Below are 7,992 nucleotides of genomic sequence, written 5' to 3' on the forward strand. Positions count from 1 at the left end.
GTTTGAATTAAACGAGATTTTTAAAGAAAATTAATTGAAAATTATACTTGAGAAAATATATGGTAAACGAGGGCAGGAAAACTTTTGTGAAGGCAAAAGTATATCAGAACCTCAAGAATTAACATTGACCTCCAACAGTGAAGAAAGCATATGATCCATCCATTTCCTCTGCTCAATATTCTTGAAAGGGCTGTGGGGAAAGAGTCCTCAGGCACCTCCTCCATAGGGTCCTATCAGAAGCATCCATCATTAGACATTCTGCTTGTATTCTATGATGTGAAGAACTAAGACTATGGATATCATCCAACCATTTCTTTCTTGGCCTCCCCCTCGGTATCCTGTTCCATTGGTTTGACTTTGAGAACATGTCCTGTAATTCATTCCTGCAACACCCTGATCACATGTCCGAGGTACCACAGATGTGGAGGAGACGTGGCTCAACCTGGAGAGACTCCCAGATCCTGAACTATAAATCCTATTGAGTAACATTACTCCAAAGACCCTTTAGAGGAATCCCATATATCTGTCTTATTCTGGTAGATTTCAGACCTGGTATTCAAAGGGTCATGAAAGTACTGTCCCTCTGTGCCATCTACTACTTTGCAAAGTTCCCAAGAGGACACTAGAAATCGAATGATCAGTGATTGTCCAACAGTCGATAATTCTAAGTCAAATTCAACCCATTTCAAACTCTCCAATGAACTCCAGGTTCAATCAATTCTACAGAGCCTATTCAGTTATTATTATGTCAGTCTCAATGAGAGATGCCACCTCCAGTTCGGCTTGACTTGTGAATGTTCATTTTCTGGTAAATTCCCTTAAAGGAATTCTCTGTTTTCGCCTGAGGAGTATGATAGGATTTCGCTGTGTCACCTTTATTAAATCTCTTTTTATTGAAGCATTTACAGACATATGTCATGTGGTAAAGTCATTGCAAAATGACAAATCTAAATTGGAATTATCAGCTTCCAACACAATAATCCAATAAATAATGGCTGCAAGAAGAACCAAACTCAAAGTCTTCTGTTTGAAGAAAGATGCTTTGTTTTAGATGTTAACTTTGGTACTTGTCCTTCATTACAATAACCTAACAGTGAACCTAAAGAAAATGTAAAACAAATTCACTCATCTGTTTACCCTTAAACAATATATTTAGTTCCTCTTCCAAAAGATAATATTAAACGCCATTTTATTTTCTAGTTTATCCATTATTACCAACCATGCTAACCTCAGTGGATATTTTATGAAATATCAGGAATATCGTAATAAAAATTGTCATACAGATAACCTATCAATGGGATGAGGAATGTAACTTGTTCTCATTCATTCTGACAAATAAAATAGATGGGTGAAAGTAAATATATAGAGAAATCAAATATACTCACCCACTTGCCACCAATCACTTCCTAACCTCTTAGCCACTCTCAGAAGATCCTCTCCTTCAGAACTGGACTCTCTGAAATAAATATTTCCAAGTTATATAATTATTGTAAAACTTATTTATCTCTATAAATATTCTGTAGTTTATTGTTGTGGGACATTGTTATCATCAGTGGTTGGCTGGTGACCACTAGGGTTTTGCTCAGTATTTTTATACTTTCCATTGTGGGACCAGGTAATAGCTCAATATTTAGGCCCGCAACAAAATAGACTAACTTTCCGAAACTTTGTTTCTCTTTAAAGAGACATCCTACATAATCTAACAATGTTGCAATTATTTATTTAATTATCATTTCATGAGACTGTTTCTTCTCATAGTTCTCTCTCTCCTTTGATATATCTCTGAACCAATCTATGACATGCGACTGTCCTCTAAACTCTAGACTTCACTAACCACCATTCTCCTCATCTTCTGCTAAAGTCCAATATCATCCAATGTGGTCTCCAAAGATCTCGTCACAAATGCATGACACACCACTTCAAGTAAAATAAACATAATACCAGTTCTCTTTGCTGTTGGAAATCTTGAATTTTATCATCCTACATCCCAGATCACCTGGTCATTATCTGGTGCAGGGAATATTTTAAGACTCTTTAATAAAGGTGAGCAATGATCAGTTCTCCACAGATGAAACAAAAAGTGATATCAGGTGTCCTAAAACACTGCACACTTGTACAAAACCCCATTAACTACATACAACTGGACATCTACACATTAATGCAGTGAAGACATCTGAAATGGTACAAAAGGACTGATACTCAAAAATATATAAGAAACACGGGAATACAAAGTGCGAGCTCCAAATCTTTTATTTTCCAGAATGTTTGGCAATTTATTTCTTTTAACCCATCTTCGTTCTGTGACGTGATCTCAATGCCTTTACTATTATTGCAAAATAGGTAGTTTACCATCGTCGTAATAGTTTTTCAAGTTCCCTTTAAACTTCATCAGGGTTTCTCCTGCTATTTTGACCTTCACTTGTTTCTGCTGACCTTTCACAAATGACGGGTCATTACCCATTTGCATTGAAGCACATTCTTCACCAAGTTCCTCAGTCTACCCAGTTAATCCAGAACTATTTGCATATCCTTTATTTGTTGTTACTATTGTTATGTAATCCATTAATGTCTTCTCGAGTGGTTTTCCTTTGAGCCATTTCTTATCAATCTGCTGATTTAAGTAACATCTCCATAACAATCACAAACCAAATGACTGATTTGTAGAAAACTACAGCAATTCCCGTTTCAAAATGATACCAGTCTATCGAGAAAGTTTTCCTCATGAACTGCATATTGAAATTGTTATAGCAGCTCCTCATCAGATCCTTAATCTTTTCTCATATATAAAACAGGTCCACTGCTTCCATCAACAATTTGTTTGCTAGAGAACCATAAACCAGATCAAATCACACAACATTCAATCCCTTTTATTCTTCTTTCCGTCTTGTATCACATCCTAGATTTAAGACACATGTTCCACCCAGCAGGAATGCCAGAGGATTCCAGTCTTCGAGATACTTTTAGTCCCATATTCATTATTCTGTAGATTTACAGTTGATCTCTTTGTGAATACAACCTTGTAAATCTTGCCATTTATATTCAAGTTGAAATTAGTCTGAACTAATCAATAGGTATTTGATTGCTGGTTTCAATGGACATTTCAAACTGTCTATGAATGGGAATCATTGCTTTTGCTTTGGATCTCTGCATATATCCATCCAGTTCATCTTTATTGTATTTAGCTTTGTTCTCAGTATCTGCAAACAGAATTTCCTGTAGAAGTTAAAGAGGAGCGTTTAATTTTGTTGACAACATGATCATTTTTCTAGTGCTTTTGGAGCAAAATTGTGCCCAAGGACTTTTTAAAGCGGTTGATGTTAGGAAAGGCACATCACCATAGAAAAGCCGGAATGTGTTCCTCATCCAATCAAGGCGGACAGTATTTGTTAATAAGAACTGACATGGATAGGAATCATCTATCCAATCGATCGGAGCATAGACATCAGATGATGAAGGATGAGGGTCATCAGTGTCTATCTTGGAGAGAGAGGGAGAGAGAGAACGGTTGTCTCAACATCAAACCTAATACTTTTACATGGATAAAGACAATGTTTAGGGGATGTAATGATAAATTTATTATCAGTGAAAACAAAAAGGCAGGGTGTTCACATAAGGAACACATTTCATTGTAAATCTGTCACATTATGAGAGATATTTGCTTAAATAGCAACAACAGCAATAACCTATCAGTAAACTTAGTAACTACAAATTTTAGTCCTCCGTTTCAAAATACAGTATTAATTCTATTGTCTTCTAAATTATCTATTTTCCAAACCATGCCATCCCCGTTGGATATTTTGTGAAATTTCATTGATATCAAAATGTCTAATAGAATTATTTTACAGTTAATATTTCAGATGTAAATTAGGAATGGATCTTGTCCTCAGTCATTCTGATAAACTACAAATGCTCAGGTGAAGGTTAAATTTATAGAAATCCATGAGGTACTGTTATTTGCTACTCACCAACTGGCTGTGATGTTGTCAAGGCATCCTTCACAGAAGTTGGAGTCTTTGAAATGAAATTTTTCAAGCTTTACGTTTTATAGTATAATTTCATTATAGTTATTGATAATCAACACTTTATTATGTGTGGGAAGGGCATACAGCTGTAAAAACTAGTTCGTAGGGATGTGGTTGTGTACCCATGTAAAAGTTATGTTTACTTTGAGGGTAAAAGGTGTAAAATATCAGATGAGGGTACAAGATAATGCTATGAAACTTTCAGACAGACAAGTTTAAGAGAGTTAATGAATGATAGCTGATTAATTATCATGTTAATGCAGCATAAAAACACTAACTATCAATATAGATTGTATAAAATCTGTGTGGAAGAACATGTGACATTTGTTACAATTAATATGGTTGTGTCTCAGCACAGTTGATATTATGGTAGTTCCATGAGAAACCATAGAAAAATGTAACCATTTCCAGTACCGAATACTAATGATGAATTCTTTTCTTGGTCAGATAACAATGACCAGGTTCCATGATCTAATTTCAACAGAACAATCAAGTCGGAAGTAAAACCAAAATGTGGAAGACTGAAAACAGTGACTCTCTTACAATTGAAACCATCTCAAAGCCAACAATTGTCAGTATAACGATGTCTATATGGACAGTAAACGTTATTCAAACATCGTAACAGGCGATAATTATATATATATAGTTAGAAAAGCGTTGTAAGTTCAAGTCACACTGGAATCTCATACGTTCATTCCTTTCCATGTATTGCATATGCTAGCATCAATGTTTTGTTCAAATGTGAACATATGTTCTCTGTTCAATATGAATGTTATCAAAATCACTGAACCGGTTTTCTCAATCAATATTATTATACTGAGCTAATATGTTATACCAGACAGGAAACTACTGTAACAATCTAAGACAAAGAATTATGATGAGTTACTGGAAGACAGCATCATCATCATCATCATCAACATTCAAAGTTTGTTTTCCATGCTGGAATGGGTTGGAAATCTTGACAGGATCTGACAAGCCAGACAACTGCACCAGGCCCCAGATGGTTTCTTTTGCATGGTTTTCTACTGTAGGATGCTCTTACTGATGCCAACCACCTCACAGAGTGTACGTGGCCCCTTTTTATAAAGCACAAGTACTGGCGTATTTAGCCAAAAGACATGTAAGACAAAGACCCCACAGCCGAGAGAGGGGGTATTGCAAATTTCTCTCCCCGCATCCTGATACTTTTGTCATCACATTCCCTTCTCACCTCCTGAAATGTCATCAGCTTCAGTGAACCAAAACATCATAGAATAGTGAGGACCGTCTAATTATATAGAATGTAACACAACTTGATTACTACTTGTGCTATAATTAAATGCTCCCAGAACACACTAGGAAGTGGTTGGTGGAAACTAGGAAAGATGACACCACAAGTTTGAAAGGAACGTTTGATATTGTTGGGGAATTGATGATCATTTCTAATGCTTGTGCGACAATAAAATATACCCAGGACCCTTTATAAAGTGGTTGGGGTTAGAAAGGGTCTACCACCTTAGAAAAGCTGCAATGTTTAAGTGAGATGTTTTCCTCAACAAATGACGGTTGGCAGTTAATTTCAGATACAACTGACTTGGACAGTGATGACCCACATAGTGTATGGGAGCATGGAGAGGAGAGCAGATGAGAAAAGATGAAGATGATATCATTTATTGTATTGAAAACTTTTAACCAGCATCTTTCTTGAAAAGACGGAGAGAAAGAGCATGAGAGAGAGAGAGAGAATGAATGAGTACAAATGAGATGACAAACAGGGCGAATATTCTCCTTAACGGGAGAGAACGGTTCAGGGTTATATTTAATTTTTGTATCTTTCTTTCTGCGAGTGAATGAGTAACAGATGTTTGCATAAAGTACATTTATTGGATATTCATGTTGTTGTAGAAGAACAGAATTTCTTTATAGCTAAGCATTCAAATGAAATGTAGCAGTGGTATCTGTTCTCGGTCATTCTATTGACCAAAAAGCTCAGTAAAAGCTAAAACTTTATAGAAATCAATTATGTAATGTCATTCTATACTCAGCACGTGGCTCTTCTACTGTCTGGACCTCTTTGTCTCCCAAAATTGGCCTTGCTGAAATAAATATTTCCAAGATTATACTTGATTATACTTGTGACCAAATGACAAATTTACTCTATTGTGTCTTCTAATTTGAACATTATTACCAACAGCATTAACCTCAATGGGTATTTCATAAACTCACAGTAAATGATATCTTTAATTCAAATTATTATACAGATAATCGTTAATTAGAAAATAGGAATGAAGCTGTTTCAGTATTCTTTCAAGCACAATATACTCGGGGAAGAAAGAAAACATTATAGAAATTCATTGGGAACTATTATTTTATACTCACCAATTGCCTGAGATGAAACCTCTAATTCCTGACATGTAGCCTCTGTTTGTACCACACATGTCCTCAAAGTTTGGAGCCTCTGTAAAAAATATTTCCAAGTTTTACATTTAAAAATAAACTACTTTATCTTTATTTTTATTAAGCACTACTTGTTATTGTGAGACATTCAATTCCTGTCGGTACTGGTCAAATGTTGACCATTATGGTTTGGTCAATATTTCGTACTTTCTACAGTGGTCTCATGTAATCTCCAAATGTCCACAATAAAACAGACTAACATCCTATATCCACCCTCTCCCTCTCTTTCTTTTTTCACTCTGTCTGTCTGTCTGTATGTCTGTCTCTCTCTCTCTCTCTAGAAACACATTAAATATTCTAACAATGTACCAATTATCTCATTTAATTAACACTTGATAAGAGTTTTCTCTTAGCTTTGTCTTTCTCTTTTTGTAACTGTGCCAAATCTATGGCATGGCACTGTCCTCTCATCTCTAGAATTCACTAATCAACATTCCTCTCTAATTAAGTAAAACTGAGCCCATAAAGACATGTCCTTTATGTGCATACCCTCCACCCCGCACACAATCTGTCCCCTACAAAACATCTCCACAAGCCAAATTCCATACACCCTTCCCCAACATGATCCCTAACAAGATATAAAATGTAATGTGATGGTACACGATGTCCCTATGACAAAATAAGTTTACATTTCAGACATACAACTGTAAGAGAGTTAATGAATTATAGCTTATTAATTATCATGATAATTGGGTATATATGTGATACAATGTCACTGTGCCTGACGGTGCAATACTAGATATCAATATAGATTGTATATAATCTGAGTAAAGAACATATAACCTTCATTACAATGAATATGATTGTGTCTCAGCACAGCTAATATTATGGTAGTTCCATGAGCAAACGAAGAAAGATATAACCAAGTCCACTGCCAAATACTAATGATTAATTCATTTCCTGGTCAAATAACAATGACTATCTTTCATTAAATAATTTGAACGCAACAATCAAGACCAAAGGGTGAAACACTCAGAAAACTGTGCCTCTTTTAGCATTAATATCATCTAAAATCTAACAAGAGTGAGAAAAAGAATGACTATATGGATGGTAAATGTTGTTCAAACAATGTAATAAGTGTATATTATATATAGTTACAAACAGGGATTTGTGTTTTCATATTATATTCAATTTCCGTTTGTATATTTTGTATAAACACCAATAATTTGTTTAAATGCAAACAGATGTTCACGGTTCAATACCAAATTTAACATTTAATAAAATTAAGTTCATGATGAATATTCTTATACAGAGTTAATATTTAATTAGAATTTTCTAATTTGCAACAACAAAATGTATTCTTACCACAGACATTCAGGGTACACAGCCCCAGAAAATACAACATATTACGACAGACATCTGGCTACATAACAACATCAAGAATAACCTATCAGAAAACTTACGAAAGATCTTAGTAGAAAAACAAACAACTATCTTAACTCACGAGTTTACACCTAAAAATAATAATAAATTATAGTTCCCTCTTCCAGAAGACAATATTAACTCTATTGTGGCTTTTAATTTATCCATTTTA

The 7,992-nt window shown here is 34.9% G+C and overlaps 1 long non-coding RNA gene across 1 annotated transcript in view; it reads right to left on the reverse strand.

Annotated features, from left to right (window-relative positions):
* Positions 1-4,005, reverse strand: part of LOC118761680 — a 4,496-nt gene extending 491 nt beyond the window's left edge. The window contains exons 1-2 of the long non-coding RNA XR_004997561.1: positions 3,966-4,005; positions 1,386-1,456 (exon numbers count right to left, since the gene is read on the reverse strand). This is a non-coding gene — a long non-coding RNA (uncharacterized LOC118761680). The remainder of the gene's footprint in view (positions 1-1,385; positions 1,457-3,965) is intronic.
* Positions 4,006-7,992: the final 3,987 nt, after the last annotated feature.

Source organism: Octopus sinensis, unplaced genomic scaffold, assembly GCF_006345805.1.
Source record: "Octopus sinensis unplaced genomic scaffold, ASM634580v1 Contig16366, whole genome shotgun sequence".
Lineage (NCBI taxonomy): Eukaryota > Metazoa > Mollusca > Cephalopoda > Octopoda > Octopodidae > Octopus > Octopus sinensis.